We start from the raw sequence: 20,939 nt of genomic DNA on the forward strand, positions 1-20,939 counted from the left end.
CTGGAAAATGGGGACTGACTGTGAGCCCCATGTGGGATATGGACTGTGCCCAACCTGATTACCTCGTATCTACCTCAGCGCTTAGAACTGTGCCTGGCACATTGTAAATACTTAACAAATTCCATTGGGATTGAGGAGACCTGGGTTCTTGTCTCAGCTCCTCCACTTGCCTGCTGAGTGGCAGAGGGAAATTCACTTACCTTCTCTGTGCCTCAGTTCCCTCAACTCCAAAATGGGCATTCAACACCTGTTCTCCCTCCCACTTAGACTGAAGCCCCCATGAGGGAAATGGACGACGATTAATCTGACTGTACCTACCTCAGCACTTGACAAGCTGTTTAGCACATTAGAAGTGCTTAACAGTACCAAAATTGTTATTATTGTGGCATTGCCTTCTCCAAAGCACTCAGTACAGTACCTGGCACGCAGTAAGTGTTCAATAAATACCACTGATTGACACATAGTTTATTCTGGGATCAGAGACTGCTAGCTGTCTGGCAATGTGTGGCAGTGGGTAAGAGAGGGTGGATGGCTAAATCCAAGCTATCGGCCCCTCTGCGAAAACAACTCAAGGGCACATTCTCTCGATGATAGGTCACATCTTTCCCCTCGTAACCATTGGAGTGTAAGAATACTTATTCCGCAAGGCACAGGGCATGGGCAAAATGTGCAGTCTAATACTCCTCACCCACAGAAGCGGGCTCACTGTCGGCATCTTTGGACCGAAGATCGGCTCTGTTGAGGGACACTTCACCCAGGTGACCATGAGCCTTAGGATCGATTGTAAGCTCCCGGAAGGCAGGGTGTATGCGTTTTGCTTATCTGTTTTGCTCTTTCTAAGTGCTTGATCCAGTTCTGCACTGGGGTGGTGCTCAATGAATATCACGAATCTTTCTCCCTGCATAACCAATTCCATCTCCAATTGTAACTGAGAATTGTTCTAAGGGGAAGTTTGAAATTTTTCATTTTCTGTTCCAAGCGGACAAAACACCAGGCCTTAGGATGGGCAAAATGAGCACATGGTTCAGCGCTGAAAAACACTGAAGTTTACATTGGAATGGAGATAATTCAAAACGGATGAATTTCCAAAACGTCCAGAGTTTCTCTTTGCCACGCTAAAAGGCAGAAAAGGCTGATTCGTGTAGGAAAGATTTTAACGTAACTTCATTAGACGTGATTGAAAAGTGACTATTGCATCCGTTTAGCAAGACCCTCGTGGACAGCTAAGCACTACATACAATTTCCATGACAAAAAACAGAAAGTGTTGCTGCTGGATAGTTGCAAAACTGAGCGCTTGCTCTCCGCTGAGGTGGCTCCAAGCCAACTTCTTTCTCTTTCCTTTCTTTGTTTGTTTGTCCAGAGGGGTACATCGAATGCAGAAGCAGTGAGTCAATGCAGCTTTAGGGTTCCAGATGCAAACACTGAGAAGTCAGGGAAGAGGAAAAGGAATACTGTCATTGTCACTATGACTCAGAAAAGTGACACATTTTGTCATTTCTCTCTGACCTTTCTGGCTCAACATTTCCAGTGACTGGTCGAGGGCAGAGGTGGGCTAATTACACAACTTATTGTTTAGCTAAACACACTTGACCAACTCTCTATATACCCCCAAGGGACATAATATGAAAAATAACTGTGGTATTTGTAAAGTGCTTTCTTTGTGCTGAGCCCTGTGCTAAGGACTGTGGTAGATACAAGATAACCAGTTCGGATGTAGTTCTTATCCCACTTGAGTCTAAAGGGGGAGGGAGAAATGGTATTTTATCCCCCTTGTCACAGACAAGGAAATGGAGGAACAGAGACGTTAAATGACCTGCCTAAGGTCAAGCAGCAGGCAAGTGGAGGAGCTGGAATTAGAGTCCCCTGTCTCCCAGTTCCATGCTGTATTCAACAGGCCATGCTGCTTCTTAAAGATTGCTGAAATACAAAGCATAGATGGGTTGAATCCTGTTGCAGCGTGGCTCAGAGGAAAGAGCTTGGGAGTCAGAGGTCGTGGGTTCGAATCCCAGCTCTGCCACTTGTCAGCTGTATGACTGTGGGCAAGTCACTTAACTTCTCTGTGCCTCAGTTCCCTCATCTGTAAAATGGGGATGAAGACTGGGAGCCTCACATGGGACAACCTGATGACCCTGTGTCTACCCCAGCGCTTAGAACAGTGCACATAGTAAGCGTTTAACAAATACCAATATTATTATTATTATTACTTATTCTAAATTCATAACACCTCCAGAATCTGTCCCTTCCTCTCCATCCAAAATGTCACCGCAGCGGTCCAAGCACATGCCCTATCCCAACTGGACTACTGCATCAGCCTTCTCTTTGATCTCCCTGCCTCCAGCTTCTCTCCTCTCCAGTCCATACTTCACTCGGCCACCCAGATCACATTCTAAAACACTGTTCTGCAAATGTCTTCCCGCTCTTCAAAAGCCTCCAAAGGTTGCCCATCTACCTGTGCATCAAGCAGAAATTCCTCACCATTGACTTCAAGACACCCAGTCAGCTCTCTCCCTGTTCTTATCCTCACTCCTTTCCCACTTCAAACCAGTTTGTACATTTTGCTCCTCTAATACCAACCTCCCCTCTCAGGATCACACCTACCAATACTCTACCAGTCACGACTATGGGAGGGAGAGTCAAGCAGAGGCCTACCCATTCCATTCCTAGCTTGGCCAATGGCAAGTGAGTGGAAGGCAATCTGCTATAAGTCAAAACTCACCCGTGTTGGGCAGCAACGGCACGGGAAAGGGTCGAGGGCAGAGACTCGTTTACTGCGTGGAAAGAGGCAATGGTAAACCATTTCCATATTTTTACCAAGAAAACTCTATGGATCCACTACCAGAATGATTGCAGATGGAAGTGGGGCTTTCTGGGAGAGATCTGTTACGGTGTCGCTATGGGTCAGACACGACTCGACAGCATAAAACAACAACAACAATACCAACCTAGTCACTCACCGTGCCTCACTCACATCTTACTCACTGTCGACCTCTTGCTCACACCTTCTTTCCTGTCTGGGACTCCCCCCCCATCCCCACCCCCCAAATCACATCACAAGGGCCACTACTCTTCCCCATCTTCAAAGCCTTACTAAAATGACATCTCATACTGGAATAGAAGCTTCCCCTGAGTAATCTCTCATCTCTCCATTCTATTTTCCTTCCCTAGTGTATCACCCATCCATTCAAAACTGTGCTCCCTAAGCACTTCTGTACTCACGCCCCCCACACCCCTCTTTGCATAACTTCATACTTGGTTGCTTCCCCTACCTGTAATTCATTTTGATGTCTGCCTCCCCTGCTAGATTGTAAGCTCCTCGAGAGCAGATATTGTCTTTATTGTACTCCCAAGTGCTTAGTACAGTGCCATGCACAGAGGGGAAGCTTAATAAATACCACTAATAAATACCTCTAGATGGAAATTCAGATAGACCTCATTTTAGCTTCAGCCTCTATTCTCTTCAGTCATTCCGGCTGGGAACAAGTAGCAAACTCGAGTTATTTGATATTTTTTATTTCTCCTGTCCAGGCTCTGGAGGAATGTTTGTGTGCAGATAAACACTTCACAGTTCAAAAAATAGGAGAACAAAGGAAGAGAAATGGAGAGTCTGGATAAACCCCAAGATGAACTCATTTGCTCCTGAACAGAACCCAGAGAAGCAGAATAGTCTAGTGGGTAGAGCATGAGGCTGGGAGTCAAAGGTCCTGAGTTCATTCATTCATTCAGTCATATTTATTGAACACTTACTGAGAGCAGAGCACTGTACTAAGCATTTGGGAGACCCGGCTCTGCCACTCGTCCGCTGTGTGACCTTGGGCAAGTCACTTCACTTCTCTGGGCCTCAGTTACCTCAGCTGTAAAATGCAATTAAGACTGTGAGCTCCACGTGGGACGTGGACCAAGTCTAACCTGATTCACTAGTATCTATCCCAGCGGTTGGTACAGTGCCTGGCACATAGTAAGCGCTTAACAAATACATTTTAAAAAACCACTTTTCACTTTGACCCATTCAGGGAGAAAGCTGCACTCTGACCAATCTGAACAGTTCACTCATTCCAATCTCCAACCGACAACTGCCACAAGAAGAGAGAACTTGTCCTGGAGAAACAGCATCATTAGGAGACTTGAAAGAGAGGGAGACATTCATGCCTCAGCTAATCAGGAAGGCAAAAGCATTGACTAGGCGCCCCCTCAGAGCAGAACATTACCCTGGTCTCCTCCTGCTTGGGAGATTACCAGAAAAGTAAGACCCACCAGTTCCTGTCCTGGAGGAGTTTGCCATCGAAATGTATACTTGAGTGGAAAGGGGAGGAAAAGAAGTTATAAACTGGTTACAGCAAGAATTTGGAAAAAATAACTAAATGGAGTTCAAAAATTGGTATATACCTCAATGCTACAAGCTTCCTCTTTGGGTTCACCCAATCACTCCATCAGTGGTATTTATTGAGCACTTGCTGTGTGCAGAGCACTGTCCTAAATGCTTGGGAGAGGAGAATGCAGTGGAGCTGGTAGACATGAACCCTGCCCATAAATAGCTTATCCAACATCTAGCCCTGTGAACTTTTATGGAAGGAAAAGAGGAACCCAACCACACACACCCACACTATGTAGTCAGTATTTTGGCTCCCACTTTACTCCATTATCTTCTGTTCAGCTGCCAAACACATCACGCAGCCCCTGTCCATTCTGAAAGCATCCCATAAAGACCCTAGGAATTTTTTGCAGAACAATGGTGTGCCTTAATGGCTCCCTTCTTTATAGAAATCTGATCGTGGTAGAGAGAACTGCAGGGATTAGTGGATAGAGCACAGGCCTAGGAGTCATAAGGGCTTGGGTTCTCATCCTGGCTCTGCCACTGGTCTGCATGCCCTTGGGTAAGTCACTTCACGTCTCTGGGACTCAGTTGCCTCATCTGTAAAATGGGGATTAAGACTCTGAGCCCCATGTGGGACAGGGACTGTGTCCAACCCGATTTGCTTTTATCTACCCCAGCGCTTAGTACAGCGCCTGCCACAGAGCAAGCAGTTAACAAATACCACAGTTATGTTTTCCAAGAGGATTGCTTAGGTTGGAAAAGCTGAAGCAAGATGGGGCAAGATTGGGAAACCCGGAAAGGGCAGAGGGAATTTGCCTCATTTCAGAGGAAAAAACCCCGGACCCCAGAGACCAAGGTCACCCGGTCTGTTGGTGGAGACGGGAATGAAGCCCAGGGCCTCCAGGCCCCCCGGCCCTGGGCCCTGGCTAATGACCCTGCTGCCTCTCTGAATTCCCTCTGCAGTTTTAATTGAATATCAGGTTCTTCTCCACTTCCTGCCCTAAACTGGGGCGGGGGGGGGAACAGCTGCCACCTTGCAGGCCAAAGTCGGCTGGCGGCACTTCAGTGGGGGATGAAGTGATCCCGGTATATGAAGTCGGTAAAGTGTTTCAGGATAAAAGGCCCTATCTCCACGGAGATATTCACAAAGGTATAAAGGGATGTCCCGACCCCGGGTCTCTCTCTGACTTTCAGATGACAGGGCGCTGGGCCCCGGACTGAAAAACAGGGGAGGGAGAGGGTGTGAGATCGGAAGAGGGAAGCGTGAGGAAAAGGAGAGAGAAGACCAAACCTCCGTGGCCCTCGAATCCCCACAATGTTGATGGCGAAAGGGGGCAGGTGACGCTTCCTAGGGCAAAAAGTGGTTTGCCTATCGATTCCGTTGACGATGCTGCCGAGTCTAAACTCTCGGTCAAATAAGGCTCTCGGCTCCCTCCACCTGTGTGAGGCAAGGATGGATTTCTCAGGCTCTTCCTCCCTAGGGCTACCAAAACAAACACAGATACTGGCTCTGAGCTCCTCTGAGATCCTGCCCTGCTAAACCCTGATTTTGGAGGAAGGCTCCAGCCAAATCCCACCCTTCATCATCATCAAAAGCTTGTTAAGTGCCTGTCTGCACAGAGCCCCATGCCAATAAAACCTTGCAAACGCAAGCAAATACACTCTGGTGAAGGGAAATTGAAAATACGAGTTTCTTCCTTCAGGTTGGGAGGAAATTGGAAAAAAAATAAAACCTTCCCAACCGAAACCTTGTTTCCCAGGGGCACTGGGAGAGGGGTCCCCAGCTATAAATCTGCGACACCATAAATCAACCCCAAAGATCTGCAGGCCCCATGAGGGCAGGAAGGTTTCCATCTGATAAAGAAGAGGTTGGAAGCATCCTTAGGCTAAGCAGCAGAAGCTGGGCACTGGTGATCTGCCTCTGGAAATTTGACAACCACTAGAGAGCACAACTTCTCCACCAGAGAAGCTTAAGTGATACAACTCCTTCCCGAGAGGCAAAGAACTTCCTCCATCGCCTCCCGTTCACTCTCCTACTCAAATACAGTTTTCCTCTCTGCAGAAAGCTCTGAGCTTTAAGTTGGCCTCAAAGATTTTTTTCTTGCCGAAAGTCGAGGGGAGTGCCACACCTGCCCTCAGTGCTGCAGACACATATCAAACTTGACTTTGGTTTGGAAAGAACCGTGTTTTCCTGGGACGGAGAACAGGATAACTCACTCTACTGCGGCAGAGAGCAGAGTTTTGGGGGAGAGCAGGGAGGGGAAAAACAGGGAAGTCTGCCTTCCAAACCGGGAGCGGGGATAGAGAAGAGAGAGGAATTGATCTAAATGTCCAATTTGCCTCCGGACTGGGGAGGGGGTGGAAGTGGGAGGGAAGGGATACACTGGAGATTCCTCCTCAGTTTTCTCAGGAACACATGAAGCATAAAGAAAATTGTGGCTTATAATGTCTCTCCACAGCAAAGGCTTTGGTGCTAGAAGAAACTTCCCTATGAACCTTTTTGAGCCTGTTGTTGGGCAGGAGTTATCTCTATCTGTTGCCAAATTATACAATCCAAGCACTTGGAACAGTGCTCTGCACACAGTAAGCGCTCAATAAATACAATTTAATGAATGAATGAACCTCCTTTTAAAGAGTATTGCATTGGTCCACCTTCATTTGATTGCCCTATGACTAAATTTTCTCATGCTCTCTCACCTCAGACATCTGTTTTTTGAAGAGAATCAGATTCCCATTTATCCAAGGAAAAGTTACTCAGTATGCTTCCTGATCCTCAGTTTGGTTTAGTGAAGGCAAAGGCCTCTGAAATGGAAATTACATGGAAGATTTTTCACATTTTATAGCAAGCTTTAGACCCAAGTGGGGAATATCATTTTGAATGAAGATAGGAGAGTTGGGAACCAGTATAACATTCAATCCATGTTCTCCCTCCTACTTATATCGTGAGCCCAGTGTGGGACAGAGGCTGTGCCTAACCTATCTTGTTTCTACCTTTGCACAGTGCTTGGCAGGTAGAGAGTCTTAACAAATATCAAATAACATCATTATTATTCAGATAAAACTAAACTGCCTTACCCAAACTCCCAAAAGCTATGTAGAGTTTTGACTAACTTCTGGAACTCTCCTGGATCTCAAATTCCCCTTCACTAACACAGCTCTAATCTCATTTATCAGTGTATCTTCCATCTTGGTTGTTCACAAAGTTCATCCCTGAAAGCAGTAAGCATAAAATTAGTATAATTAGGATTGGAAAACCGAATGATCTGTTTCCCAGAACAGTGTATGGCTCACACAAAACATGGCGAATAATTAAAAGTGGAGCGGTGAAGTAGCTGTGTTGTTCATCTAACACCTCCAATATATTCAAGGCTACTACTTTTATCAATATGCTACCTCTCCTGTCCAAGAACAATAGAAACCATACACCAGGGAAAAGGAATCCCATTTCCAAAGCAACTAGAGAAGTTGTCATTTGACTGTATTCCCAGAGTCTTTGCAAGCCAGCTTTTCGCTACAATAATTCACTGCTTCAGATTGCATTTCAACATCACTCACTCTATTGGTAAGATTCACCCACACAGTATCAAATGTGCTTAATAAGCATTATTCATTATTATTGTGTTCCAGTTTTCCCTTTAGTGTTGTTCAAACTAGGGAGATGAATTACAGTCACCTCTCAGTATTCACAGAGGACTGGTTTAGAGAAACGCTCCCGAATGAGATGAAATCGCAAATGCCGCCTGCATTATTCAAAGAATATTCGGAACTCATTTACCCCATACAAGCTCCTGAGGGCAGCTGCACTTGAAACTGTTAGAAAAATGATTTTGTTTGCTTGTTTTGTGTAGTATTTGTTAAGGTTTTACTGTGTGTCAGGCAGCGTACTAAGCGCTGCGGTAGAAACAAAATAATGGGGTTGGACACAATCCCTATCCCACATAAAGCCCACAGTGTTAATCCCCATTTTACAGATGAGGTAACTAAGGCACAGATAATTTAAGTGACTTGCTCAAGGTTGCACTGCGGACAAGTGGCGTAACCGGGATTAGAACCCAGGTTCTCTGACTCCCAGGCCCGTGCTCTTTCCACTGGGCCATACTGCTTCTCCGCCATCTCACTTTTCTGAATCCATCACTTCCTTTTGACTTTTCATTTTATTATTCTCTTCTAGATGCCACGATTGTCAGAAACAAAAAGTTTGTACACAAACACTTGTGGGCCCTGCTAAAAGCATAGCTGAACAAAGATTGTGGGAAGCTAGCCACTTGGTGCCCCATGCAAGAAGTAGCCCTTCTGTGGTCCTCTAAAGTCATGTGACATTGGAATTTGGCCAGGAATACCACATGGAATGGTACACGGACGCCGTTGAACATGGGTCCAGACAACAATGACTGGGTGAAACCGAAAACCCAAAATCTGTGAGTATCCATATTCATGTCTATCGATCCGTCTTAATTATTCTTCTGGTCAGGGAACGTGTCTACCAACTCCGTTATATTTTACTCTCCCAAGAACTTAGTACAGTGCTCTGCACACAGTAAGCGCTCAATAAATACGATCGATTGTTTGAATGATTATGGCCGGTTGTGGCCCTGCCTCTCCATATCCTCTCAGCTGAGCACTTTCCGGGAACGAAGCGCCTCGTCCCTGCCTGCTCTTTGCCCAAGTCCTGGCATGGCTGACTGCTAATGGGTATGTTGCCTGGACTCAGTTGACCATATAAATGGAAAGAGCACAGGGCTGGGAGTCAGGAGGCCTGGGTTCAAATCCCAGTTTGCTCACTTGCTTGCTTCATGATCTCGGTCGTCACTTAATTTATCTGTGCCTCAGTTTCCTCACCTGTAAAATGGGGATTAAGTACCTGCTCTCTCTCCTCCTTAGAATGTGAACCCTGTGAGGGATAGGGACTATGTTGAATCTGAATGTTTTGCAACTGTTCTAGCCCTTAGCATGGTGTTTGACCGACGATAAACCCTTAATAAATAGCATTTATTATAATTAGCCACCAAATGAACATGTGCAAAGCTTTCGATAAAGACAAGTATGTTTTTCTCAGTATGCACAGTTTAGCATTTATTTCATATTTCCTTCTCGGTATGTATTTACTGGGCCCCGAATCCCAGCTCTGCCACTTGTCGGCTGTGTGACTGTGGGCGAGTCACTTAACTTCTCTGTGCCTCAGTTCCCTCATCTGTAAAATGGGGATGAAGACTGTGAGCCCCACGTGGGACCACCTGATTCCCCTATGTCTACCCCAGCGCTTAGAACAGTGCTCGGCACATAGTAAGCGCTTAACAAATACCAACATTATTATTATCACATTAATGCTGTGTACTTACTGTGTTTTTATCACTTTCTAACATCTTCTTTATGTTGTTTCGGTCAAATATTTGGCTCTTGATGTGTCTTAAATTATTCCCTGTGGAAAACAAAGCTTTGTTTAGTGCCTTGTAAAAGTAGAGGTTTGGTGGAAGTCCTCCCGTTTGGTGACCCAATTGGATCAGGCCTGTCTGAAATAAAAAAAGTGACTAATGGAAACGAGTAGGACCGTGACCACGGCCTCACGGAGACCTCTGAGCAGAGGGCCTGAGGTTCTTTTATTGAGGGGAATTACACATTGGGCTAGGCTGTGTCTGAATTACAAAGTGGCTAATGAAAATGAGTTACGACCATTACCAAGTCCTCACAGACAGCCTGAGCAGAGGCCTGGGCTTCTTTTATTGAGGGGAATCCCAGGCTGCTGCCACAGTGGAGTAGGCTGTGTCTGAAATAAAAAGTGACTAATGAAATAATAATAATACCGATGGTATTTGTTAAATGCTTACTCTGTTGCAAACACTGTTCGAAGTGCTGTGGTAGACACAAGATAATCAGGCTGGACACAGTCCCTGTCCAACACAGGGCTCACAATCTTAATGCCCATTTTACAGATGAGGTGACTGAGGCACGGAGAAGTGAAGTGACTTGCCCAAGGTCGCATAGCGGACAAGTGACGGAGCTGGGTTTAGAACACAGGGTTTTTGGGGACTCCAGGCCCATACTCTACCCACTGGGCCACACTGCGACCCTTAAATGAAAACAAGCAAGATCACCACCTTGGCCTCACAGAGAGCCAAGAGTCGAGAGCTGAGGCCTTTGATTACTTCCTATCTACCCCAGCGCTTAGTACAGTACTTGGCACATAGCAAGCACTTAATAAATACCATAATTATTACTAGTATTTTATTGAGAGGAATCTCAGGCTGCAGCCACATTGCTGGGGCAAGAAGTCAGAGCCTTTAGAGCTCTAGAGGGTCCATAATATCCTCAAAAGACAAATTGTTCATAGTTCTTGAGGATTACCAGCATTCCTCAAATTCATGAGTGGGGTAGCTTCCAAGACCATTCTAAAACAAAAAGAGGAATGACTGGTTCCAGGCAGTTCATGAAAAGGTAGCTTTCATCCCAGGTGTCACTGAGAAGGGCATCCTCCTTCCCATCAACTCCAGATGACAGAGCGTGAGCATTAACTATCAATCAGGATTAATCAGGATAGGATTTCTTGGGGTGTGATATGTTGTAGGGCGCTGTACTAAGTGCTTGGAAGAGTATGGAATCTGTCTTCAGGGAGTTTGCAGTCTAACGGTGGACGTAAACAAACTAAATTATGGCTAGGAAGAAGAGAATGGAAAGAGGATATGTGGATGACTAAGTGCTTCAGTAATAGACTCGGCAAGTCAACTTTGTAGAGAAGCACTGCAGGGGTGAGTGAGTGCACAGGAGTGGAAGGAGCACAAAAGTGTCAAGGTTGTTGTTGCTGGGGGGGACTAGAGGGAGGAAGGTAGGGTGAGGGGAGGACATGAGCAGGGGAGAAAAATGGTTAGTTGGGAAAAGAGAGAGGTGCACCCAAAAACACTGCCAAGCATCTTCCATTCCCCCTCAGTGTGTGTGGGGGGGGAGAGGGGGAGGGGGGGTAGGATGGAGGGAGGGGAAGGGGGGTTCTTCCCAACTCCCACCCCCTCACATCTGAGACCCCCTAGATACTAAAGCTGTCCAGCCCCAGCTGAACCTACCTGCAAAGACTGACTGTAAGGATTTCTCCCGCCTCTCCCTGACCTTGGTCCCATTGTCCAGACATGAAATGTGGTGTCCCTGGTACCGGGGCGGAGTTAACATTTGTATGTGTGTGTGCACACGTGTGTATTCGTTTCATCATTTCACTGTGGGACTGCCCCATGGCTCTGGGGTTAATCATTACGATCGGAAAGCAGGGGAGAGGTCCCTTGATGATCTTCTTCTTCCTCCATGCCTCACCCTGCAGCAACCTCTGCTTTCTGGGGAGCAAGATGTGGAAGATGCATGGAGTGGGGGTGGGAGGGGATGGGGGGAAGAAAAGGGTGCCAGGAAACGTCACTTGGACACAGCAGGGATAGGGAAGCACCCAAACCTTTCCCTTCTTCTCACAATGCAGCTCTCTTCCTGCTTCCCTCCCAAGGGCCCGCCCCCACATCCTCCTGACCAGAGGCCCCCGGCTCTAGGCACCTGACTGGGCATACAAGGGCAAGCTGAAGTAGGACACAGCTCCCTTCCATCTCTGTCGCCACTTTGGCTGGATGCACTACGATGACCTTATCACAATGCGCTACATAAAATGTCATCATGCGGCCCCAGGTATGATGTCATCTGCATCGCAGGTTACACGAGGACCCCCGCGAGGAGATCCAGGCCCAGGCCCCAGCTTCGGCCATTCCGGCCCGGCCCCTACCCTCACAGAGCTGAAATTTCATCTGATCAGCCAGCAGCGTCTGCTATTCCGAAGCCTAAATGTCGGTCGTGGGCAGGAATCTGAATGATTATACACGCATGGAGGGGTCCTTTAATCTTGCTCCTATTGAGCAACTTCAAAGTTTTGAGTACTTTTGTTTGAGTATGGATAGATGAACCCATGGGAGCCCAGGGGAAGCAGTATGGCCTAGTGGAAAGAGCACAGGCCAGGGAATCAGAGGATCTGGGTTCTAACACCGGGTCTGCCACTTGTCTGCTCGGTGACCTTGGGCAAATCACTTCACTTCTCTGGGTCTCACTTTCCTCATCTGTAAAATGAGAATCCGATACCTGTTCTCCCTCCTACTTAGATTGTGAGTCTCATGTGGGGCAGGGCCTGTGTCCCACCTGATTAACGTGTATCTACCCCAGTGCTTTAGAACAGTGTTTGGCACGTAGTGAGCACTCACTCGTAAAGTTGCTCTTTTCCTTTGCTTTCCTGACCCTCGACCCTGGCTTCCTCAGAAGCAGGGAGGCGGTGTATAGATAACAGGCCTGGGAGTCGGAAGGACCCAGGTTCTCATCCTGGCTCTGTCACTTGTCTGCTGTGTGACTTTGGGAAAGTCATTTCACTTCTCTGGGGCTCAGTTCCCTCATCTGTAAAACAGGGATTAAGACTGTGAGCCCTATGTGAGACAGGGACTGTGGCTACCTGATTATCTTGTATCTACCTAAACACTTAGAACAGTGCCTGGCACATAGTAAGCACTTAAATATTATCATTATTATTATTATTTCATAGTAAGTCCTTAGCAAATACCATAAGCATCATCATAAAATAGAGTACAGAACCTTGATTGTTGAATACTCATAAGTGCTGAAGACGGTTGACTCTACATAAGTGCTAGGGATGTTGCTGAGGTGAACCAAGCTGGGGCGGTGGAAAATTCATTGAAATTTGAAATGAAAAAAATGTTATATCCACAGGGCACCTATATTATCCAAGCTTTTTAGTATAGGATGTGTGTTAATTATCTTGAGAGTCATTTCAAGTTTAGAATCTCACTGCTATAAGATTTTGTCGGTAAGACATACTTGGAATGGTGGCCAAAAAATAATGGAAAATAAACCACCTTGTGAAACACCGTCAAAATGGGAGTGAGGCCTAGGGTGTGTAGAATCAATCAAGAGAGGGAGCAGGGGAGTTTCACACAAATATATATATCTTGTGAGACAATCTAATTCAGCCCCTTTCCCCCAAGCAGGGAAATGACTACATCATTCAGGTCCCAAAACAGTCCTTCTCTTTAAATAGATTTCCACTTGACAAGGACATCTTGAGAAGCAAGGTGGCCAAGTGGATAGAGCATGGACCTGGGAGGCAGAGGGACCTGGGTTCTAATGCTGGCTCCACCATTTGTCTGCCATGTGGCCTTGGGCAAATCACTTCATTTCTCTGTGACTCAGTTACCGCATCGGTAAAATGGGGTTTGAGACTATGAGCCCCACGTGGAACATGGACCGTGTCCAACCTGACTAGCTTGTGATAACCCCAGCGCTATTAAGACTGTGAACGCTTTGTGGGACAGGGACTGTATCCAACCTGATTAGCTTGTGTCTACCCTAGTGCTTAGAACACTGCCCGGCACATAGTGAGCACTTAAAAAATACCACAGTTATTATTCATATTATTACAGTGCTTGGCACATAGTAAGCACTTTAACAGATACTATGAAAGAAAACAGTCTCCCATTAATCACTGCATCAGTAACCATTTGGCCATCACCAACACCACCTTCCACCGGGCAAATGAAGGGAAAATGCCCCGGACGTACTCACCGTCTAAGCAGTGTGTCAGAGGTAGTTGAAGGAGGTGTAGATGACAGCAGCAGCCGCTTATGGGGCAGAAAGCAGGATGGATCATCACTAGACGTAATCCAACCTCACACTGACCATATGCTCAATGCATCAGAGGAGCTCCCATTCCACCAGGATGGCTCAAAATCCAGTTCCTGGAGTGTAAAAATCTCTGCTAGAATGTAAAAACCTTGGAGTTGGGGATGGTTCTACTTATTCTACTGTATTCTCCCAAGGGCTCAGTACAGTTGTCGTTGTGGGCAGGGAATGCATCTGTTTATTGATGTATCATACTCTCACAAGTAGTTAGCACAGTGCTCTGCACACAGTAAGTGCTCAACTTGTCTCACGCCGTCAAAGCGTTTCCAACCCATATCGACACCACGGACACATCTCTACCAGAATGCCCCACTCTCCATCTGTAATCATCCTGGTAGTGTAGCCATAGAGTTTTCTTGGTGGAAATGAGGAAGCAGTTTACCACCGTCTTCTTCTCTGCAGTAAACTTGAGTCTCTGCCCTCGACCCTCTCCCGTGCCGCTGCTGCCCAGCATGGGTGAGTTTTGACTTGTAACAGATTGCCTTCCACTCTCTAGCCACTGCCCAAACTAGGAATGGAATGGGTAGGCCTCTGCTTGACTCTCCGTCCCATAGCCGAGACTGGTGGACGACTGGACACTCTCCAGGTGCGACCCTGAGAGAGGCGAGTGCTCAACAAATACATTTGAATGAATGAATACAGTGGCCTGAAGACATCAAGTGCTCATTATGGACCACTGATTGATTGTAAGGGGCTCCAGTCCGTGTCCATGCATACCACTGAGCACCTAATCATTAAAGAGGGACCCTTAATGAATTATTTTCATTTGAGGTGGTGTGAAGGACTACCAGAAGTGCAGGGCCTGCGGCGATGGCAATCGATCCATCGGGAAGAGGACCAAAGCAGACTGGAAAGACTTCCTCTTTAGCCGTGACGGCTGCTCTGGTCGCCAGCACAGGTGTAATCCTGGCGGGGACAGAAACTTCTACACGGCCTAGTGGATAACGCACGGGCCTGGGAGTCAGAAGGACCTGGGTTCTCATCCCGGCTCTGCCACTTGTCTGCTGTGCGACCTTGGGCAAATCACTTCTCTTCTCTGTGCCTCAGTTACCTCATCTGTAAAAATAGGGATTAAGACTTGTGAGCCCCATGTTGGACAGGGATTGTGTCCAACATGATTTGCTCCAGTCTACCCCAGTGCTTAGTACAGTGCCTGGCAAACAGAAAGCGCTTAATAAATACCACTATTTTCTTTTGGTATTCATTCGCTATCCTGGATCCTTTCTTCTCTCTCCCCCAGCATTCCTTGTTCTTATCCTCTCACCCCACCATCAGAAGCTGACGAATAGGAGCAGCTCTGAGGTCAGTGACCCCTATCCTGCTTTTAATGGGGACTGGATGCAAAATATGAACTTTCAAGCCTTTTTGTTAGAATTGGTAAAAAAAAAAACACAACAAGGTCACATATCTAAATTGTTCTACAGAACTAAGGAGAATTTGTTCCCTGACAACCCCAAACGCATATCCTTGGTCTGACCCAGAAGTTTTTCTTGTTTTTTGTTTTTTCATGGTATTTTTTAAGTGCTTACTATGTGCCAGGCATTGTATTAAGTGTTGGAGCCGACACAAACTAGTCAGATTGGACGGTGTCCCTGTCCCACATGGAGCTCACAGTCTTAATCCCCATTTTTACAGATTATGTAACTGAGGCACAGGGAAGCTAAGCAACTGGTCCAAGATCACACAGCGGATCAGTGAAGGAGAAACCAGTGAACCCAAGTCGTTCTCACTCTCAGGCCTGTGTTCTAGCCATTAGACATGCTGCTTTGCAAGTTGCTTTTATGTAAATCTAATTTTATTATAAAATTCAAAATATAAAAATCAAACCTGTTCACTTAAAAGGTATATGTTGGGGGGAGTGTCAATCCCCAAATCTCTCCCCTACATATGTTATGAGAATATTGTGTGTGTGAGGGGGGTATGTATATACCTAAAGAAGAAAACAGAGACTCAGACTTTGTGAACTGAGATGCATTTATATTCAGGACAATTGAAATAAGATGCATGGAATAGGATTAGGTTAACAGATGTAATCGAGATTCTGAGAGATAGAGAGAGAGGGGAGAGCAAAGGAGAGTGAAAAGAGTTGGAAAGCTAGGGAGAATGACAGATAGGAGGGAAGGAGAGAGAAAGGGAAGTGAATGAGGGAGAGAAGGGAAGAAATGGGGAAGGACAGGGTCTGCTACATACTTGGTGGTGAGCTGATGGTGAAAAGCAGGCGAGGACTAAAAGAGGAAGAATGAGGAATGTGTCTCGGGGCCAATCGAATTATTCCCTCTCCCCTCCCTAGATAGAGAAACCACCAGCGTCTCCAGAGGGGAGCAATAGCCAAGGGCACTTGGGCAGATCTCGGGAAGCAGCGTGGCGCAGTGGAAAGAGCCTGGGCTTCGGAGTCAGAGATCATGGGTTCGAGTCCCGGCTCTGCCACTTGTCAGCTGTGTGACTGTGGGCAAGTCACTTCACTTCTCTGGGCCTCAGTTACCTCATCTGTAAAATGGGGATTAACTGTGAGCCTCACGTGGGACAACCTGATGACCCTCTATCTACCCCAGCGCTTAGAACAGTGCTCGGCACATAGTAAGCGCTTAACAAATATCAACATTAAGATCTGCACTCTAACAAAGCACCAGCCCCGATCCATGTCACTGAAAAGGGGCAAGTAGGGGAATCCGGAAGCATCCTCAATCACAGAATCTAAGGCTCAAAGGGGCCTCAAGAGGTCATCCTCTGCCTTCCAAGCTAACCTAACCTACCTAACCTCCTAGGCAGGAGGTTACCTCTATGAACAGAGACCGTCCAGCTAACTCCACAGCTCACCAACAATGAGGACTTTTTCTCATCAGATGTAACCTGCCTCAATGCAATTCAATCCCATTTCTGGTTCTGTTTGTCTGAGAAACCAAAAGCTAGTCAGCCCCTTCCCTAGAAAACCTTTTGCCCTTGATGGCCATTCAACTCTTTCCTCTAAATGAGCAATCAGCATACCCTACTTTTCCTTTTCCCATCCTTCCTCTCTGGCCTTCCCCATTAATCATCATCATCATCATCAAGAAGGGTATTTACTGAGCATTTACTTTGTGCAGAACACCGAACTAAGCGCTTGTGAGAGTGGATAGAGCACGGGCCTGGGAGTCAGAAGGTCATGGGTTCTAAACCCGGCCCTGCCACTTGTCTGGTGTGTGACCTTGGGCAAGTCACTTCAATTCTCTGTGCCTCAGTTCCCTCATCTGTAAAATGGGGATTAACACTGTGAGCCCCACGTGGAGACTGTGTCCAGCCTGATTACCTTGTACCTACCTCAACGTTTAAAACAGTGCCTGGCACATAATAAGCACTTAACAAGTACCATAAAAGAAAAAAACTGGTGTTCTGGCCAGGGCTCAGACTACAGCCCTGTGGGCAATTCTGCATCTCCACTGCTGCAGTTTCACCAGGGCCTTAATCACGTCCCCTTCCGTCCCCTGCCCCGCAACCCAAGCTTGAACACCCACCTTGCTTCTACAGATCCAGATCTTCTCCTCTCTCTGTCCCTCTCCCTCTCTCCCCACCCCCAACCAGCCCAGTCTCTTGAACTATGTCTGTGAGTGGAGGTGACCCACACCTCGTTGATCTAGAGCGATGAATTGGAACCTCGCTGGGGCCATGGGGACCTGTCTAGCTTTTTGCGACCTGACCCCCGAACAGGCCGGCTGGCATTCCAGACAAAATTCCTTTCACCCGGTTCTAACTCTTCAATCTTCCCTGAGCCTTTGGACCCCGGAGCCTGTCTCCGTCAGCCAGTCAGATCCTGACCTAGATGGCCAGCAGAGGCTTACTTCTCCAGCTTTAAGGACTTGATTCTTTCAAATGCCAATTAACAGGTGTCAGAAATGCTAGTTCTTACTAAGAGACCGATGTCTGCATAACAGCAAAGCTATTTTGGCGAGCCAGCCTCCCCTCTCCACACACACACACACACACACACACACACATAAATATCATGGTGTTTGAGCCTCTGGGGCCGGTGGAGTTTACAAGTATGCTGTCAAGATCTCTTCATTGGGAGAGTCCTTGAAGTCCTGCCAAAAAGCCAGGTAACTCCAATGCTTTTATGTGCTCCCAAACACAGATACGGCTCCAGAAGTCAACACTCTCCCCCGTCTGAGCGTTGGTGTGAATCTCAAACATCAAGCTGCCATTCCGGTGGGGAGTGTGACACTACATGCTTGGCTGATGATGCCAGAAGAGCAGGTGACTCTGGCAGCTAGCAGAGAGGGAGAGAAACGGGGTGGCTTCTGGTTACATGTCCTCAGCGCTCTAAAGGATGGAATCAGGGTCGGGGGAACAGTTATAAAATGATGTTACAAAATCCGGATGTCCTGGTCAAACTGAAACCGTGGTGAGGTATAGCGTTCTCAGCACAGACGATACCAGCGTTCCCGCTTAGGTCCTGTGTCCTCTGGCATCTGGCTTTGACTAATCCGGGATTAATCGCATTGCAAGCCAGTGATCCAAACCACTCTTCCAGCCCCTCCACCGCCTCTGTGGAGAGAAAGGAGTGGCCCAGCATGTCAGAATGCTGATAAGGAGAGAGATACAGTAGAAGTCCCTTTCATTTGCAATAGTATCCCTGCCGAAGAATACCTTTCCAGGTGACAAACTTTTCCGCACAGGAGGGGCAAAGGTCATGACTTTTGAAGCCATCTTCAACAGACGTGGCAGAAGAGGGTGGGGAGAGAGCGAACGGCAAAAGGGGAGAAGGAGGTTTCGAAGGCATGCAGGACCCAGCAACTGGGCCCAAAGTGGCTCAGCGGGCCTCGACGTTTGAGTGACGGCTCAGACCCTCCTGAGTCTGCCTCTCCCTTCTGGATCTGTCGCTCTAAGTTGGAGAGTCTACTGGAGAGTCTAAGGTTTATGGGTCAGGCTGCTTCCAAAGCATCTTGTATTGGGCGAGATGGACTGGTCTTCCAGAAAAACCATGCTATGTGGAAAATGGCCTCGTGATAGGTGGGAGGTAGAATTTATCCACTAGCCTGTAAATCCCTTCTAGACTGTATACTCACTGTGGGCAGGGAATGCATCGGTTATATTGTACCCTTCCAAGCGCTTAGTACGGTGCTCTGCACATAGTAAGTGCTCCGTAAATATGATTGACTGACTACCCAGAGAAAGGAAAATGCATGGAACAGTATGGCATAATAGATAGAGCACAAGCCTGTGAGTCAGAAGGTCATGGGTTCTAATCCCAGCTCTGCTACTAGTCTGCTGTGCCTCAGCAGACACTTCACTTCTCTGTACCTCAGTTCCTTCATCTACAAAATGGGGATTGAGACTGTGAGTCCCACGTGGCACAGGGACTGTGTCTAACCCTATTTGCTTGAATCTACCCCAGCGCTTAGTACAGTGTCCGGCACATAGTATGTGTTTAACAAATATCATAATTATTATTATTATTGAACAGTGTTAGCTTTGCTCTGGCCGAGCCCATCCACCGATGGGAGACATGCATTAGTTGTCATTCTGCAGGCCCTATAGTGTTTAACAACTCACCCTTCCCCGCGGGAGAGGGATAGGCCTGCAAGAAATAAAGGAGAAAATCCAAGTCCTCCTTTCCTCTTCTCCCACTCCCTTCTGCAGTCAACCTGACTTGCTCCCTTTATTCATCCCTGCTCCCAGCCCCACAGCACTTGCGTATCCAACTGTCATTTATTTAAATTATTATCTGTTTCCCTCTCTAGACTGTAAGTTTGTTGTGGGAGGGGAATGTGTCGGTTGTTATACTGTACTCTCCCAAGCGCTTAGTACAGTGCTTTGCACACAGTAAGCGCTCAATAAGTACGATTGAATGAATGAAAGGATGAATGAAAGTCTTCCAAACGGCTGAGGTCAGTTCCTCTGGAAAGTATGGGGGATAAGAGATGTTCAGATTTCCCAGGCAACAGAGAGCAATCCATCGTCTCTGGGTGTCTCCCAACAGGAACTCTATCAGACCACATAAAAATCGAAACCACTGAAAGATTTAGGGAGTCTCTCCAGGCCTCCCTTCCTGGACCTGGAGCACGTTCAGTTGGAGAGACAGCCAACGACTCCACACCAAGGCTCTTTGCCCTTTTTTGGGACTGCCGACTCAGGAGGGACTGTAGATATTTCGCTGATCACAGTCGCTTTTATATGTAACTGGACCTTAATTCATTCGGTAGCATGAGCTACGGAAGGGCGGCAGAGATTAGAAGGCTATGTCTGTAACTGACGAGATCCGCGCCTGGCGCGCGTTTGGGTGCAAATTAAAAATAAAATAAAGATCATCTGAAAAATGCGTGGACGGGCACCAACCGTCTCCTGACCTGTCACGCAGCGAACTCGTCCGAGACGGACGGGGCCGAAAAATGAGACCGGGACAATCGGCCATGCCAACCTTCCAGAGAGGCTTCTGGAAGCTCGGCCTTATTTGGGACAGATAATCTTAGGAAACTGATTTGAATGCTTTGTGTTTAGGAGCCCGGATGGCCTATTTAGATGAAAGAAAAAAAAACCCAGGGGGGTCACAAAGCTCCTTGGCCTTTTGTATTTTTTCAGGAGTCATTCAATAGCTTGACATTCTCGGAGTGACCGGTGGTACGCAGTCCACCAAACCGATGGTGATGAGTTGTGCTATGTCGAGTGAGTGATCTCCTTTGGACCGTGGGGCGAGGGATTTGGAAGAGCAGTATCAACCCCGAAGAAAGGAGATGGTCGAATCTTTCAAAGCCAAGGGTGCCCCCTGTTCTCCAGAATCCATGCCTCATCTCCCACTCTTCCCAAACCTCTCCTCGTTTCTCTGGCGTCTGACCCTAGATGAGCTTCCTGGGCATCTGGCGAGTGGGGGGAGATCCAAGGGGAGGAGAGGAAGGCTGCACGGCTGACTTTTCCCAGATGCCCTCTGCCCAGAATCCGGAAAGGGCCCAGAGA

The 20,939-nt window shown here is 47.2% G+C and overlaps 1 long non-coding RNA gene across 1 annotated transcript; it reads right to left on the minus strand.

The window, feature by feature from the left end:
* Positions 1-469: 469 nt before the first annotated feature.
* On the minus strand, positions 470-14,131 carry LOC103171253. The gene is made up of 4 exons (XR_003757959.1): positions 13,896-14,131; positions 9,653-9,732; positions 7,389-7,523; positions 470-1,422 (listed from the first exon to the last, which is right to left on the minus strand). It is a non-coding gene; the product is annotated as an uncharacterized LOC103171253 (long non-coding RNA).
* Between the last annotated feature and the right edge of the window lie 6,808 nt (positions 14,132-20,939).

Source organism: Ornithorhynchus anatinus, chromosome 3 (assembly GCF_004115215.2).
Source record: "Ornithorhynchus anatinus isolate Pmale09 chromosome 3, mOrnAna1.pri.v4, whole genome shotgun sequence".
Taxonomy (NCBI): domain Eukaryota; kingdom Metazoa; phylum Chordata; class Mammalia; order Monotremata; family Ornithorhynchidae; genus Ornithorhynchus; species Ornithorhynchus anatinus.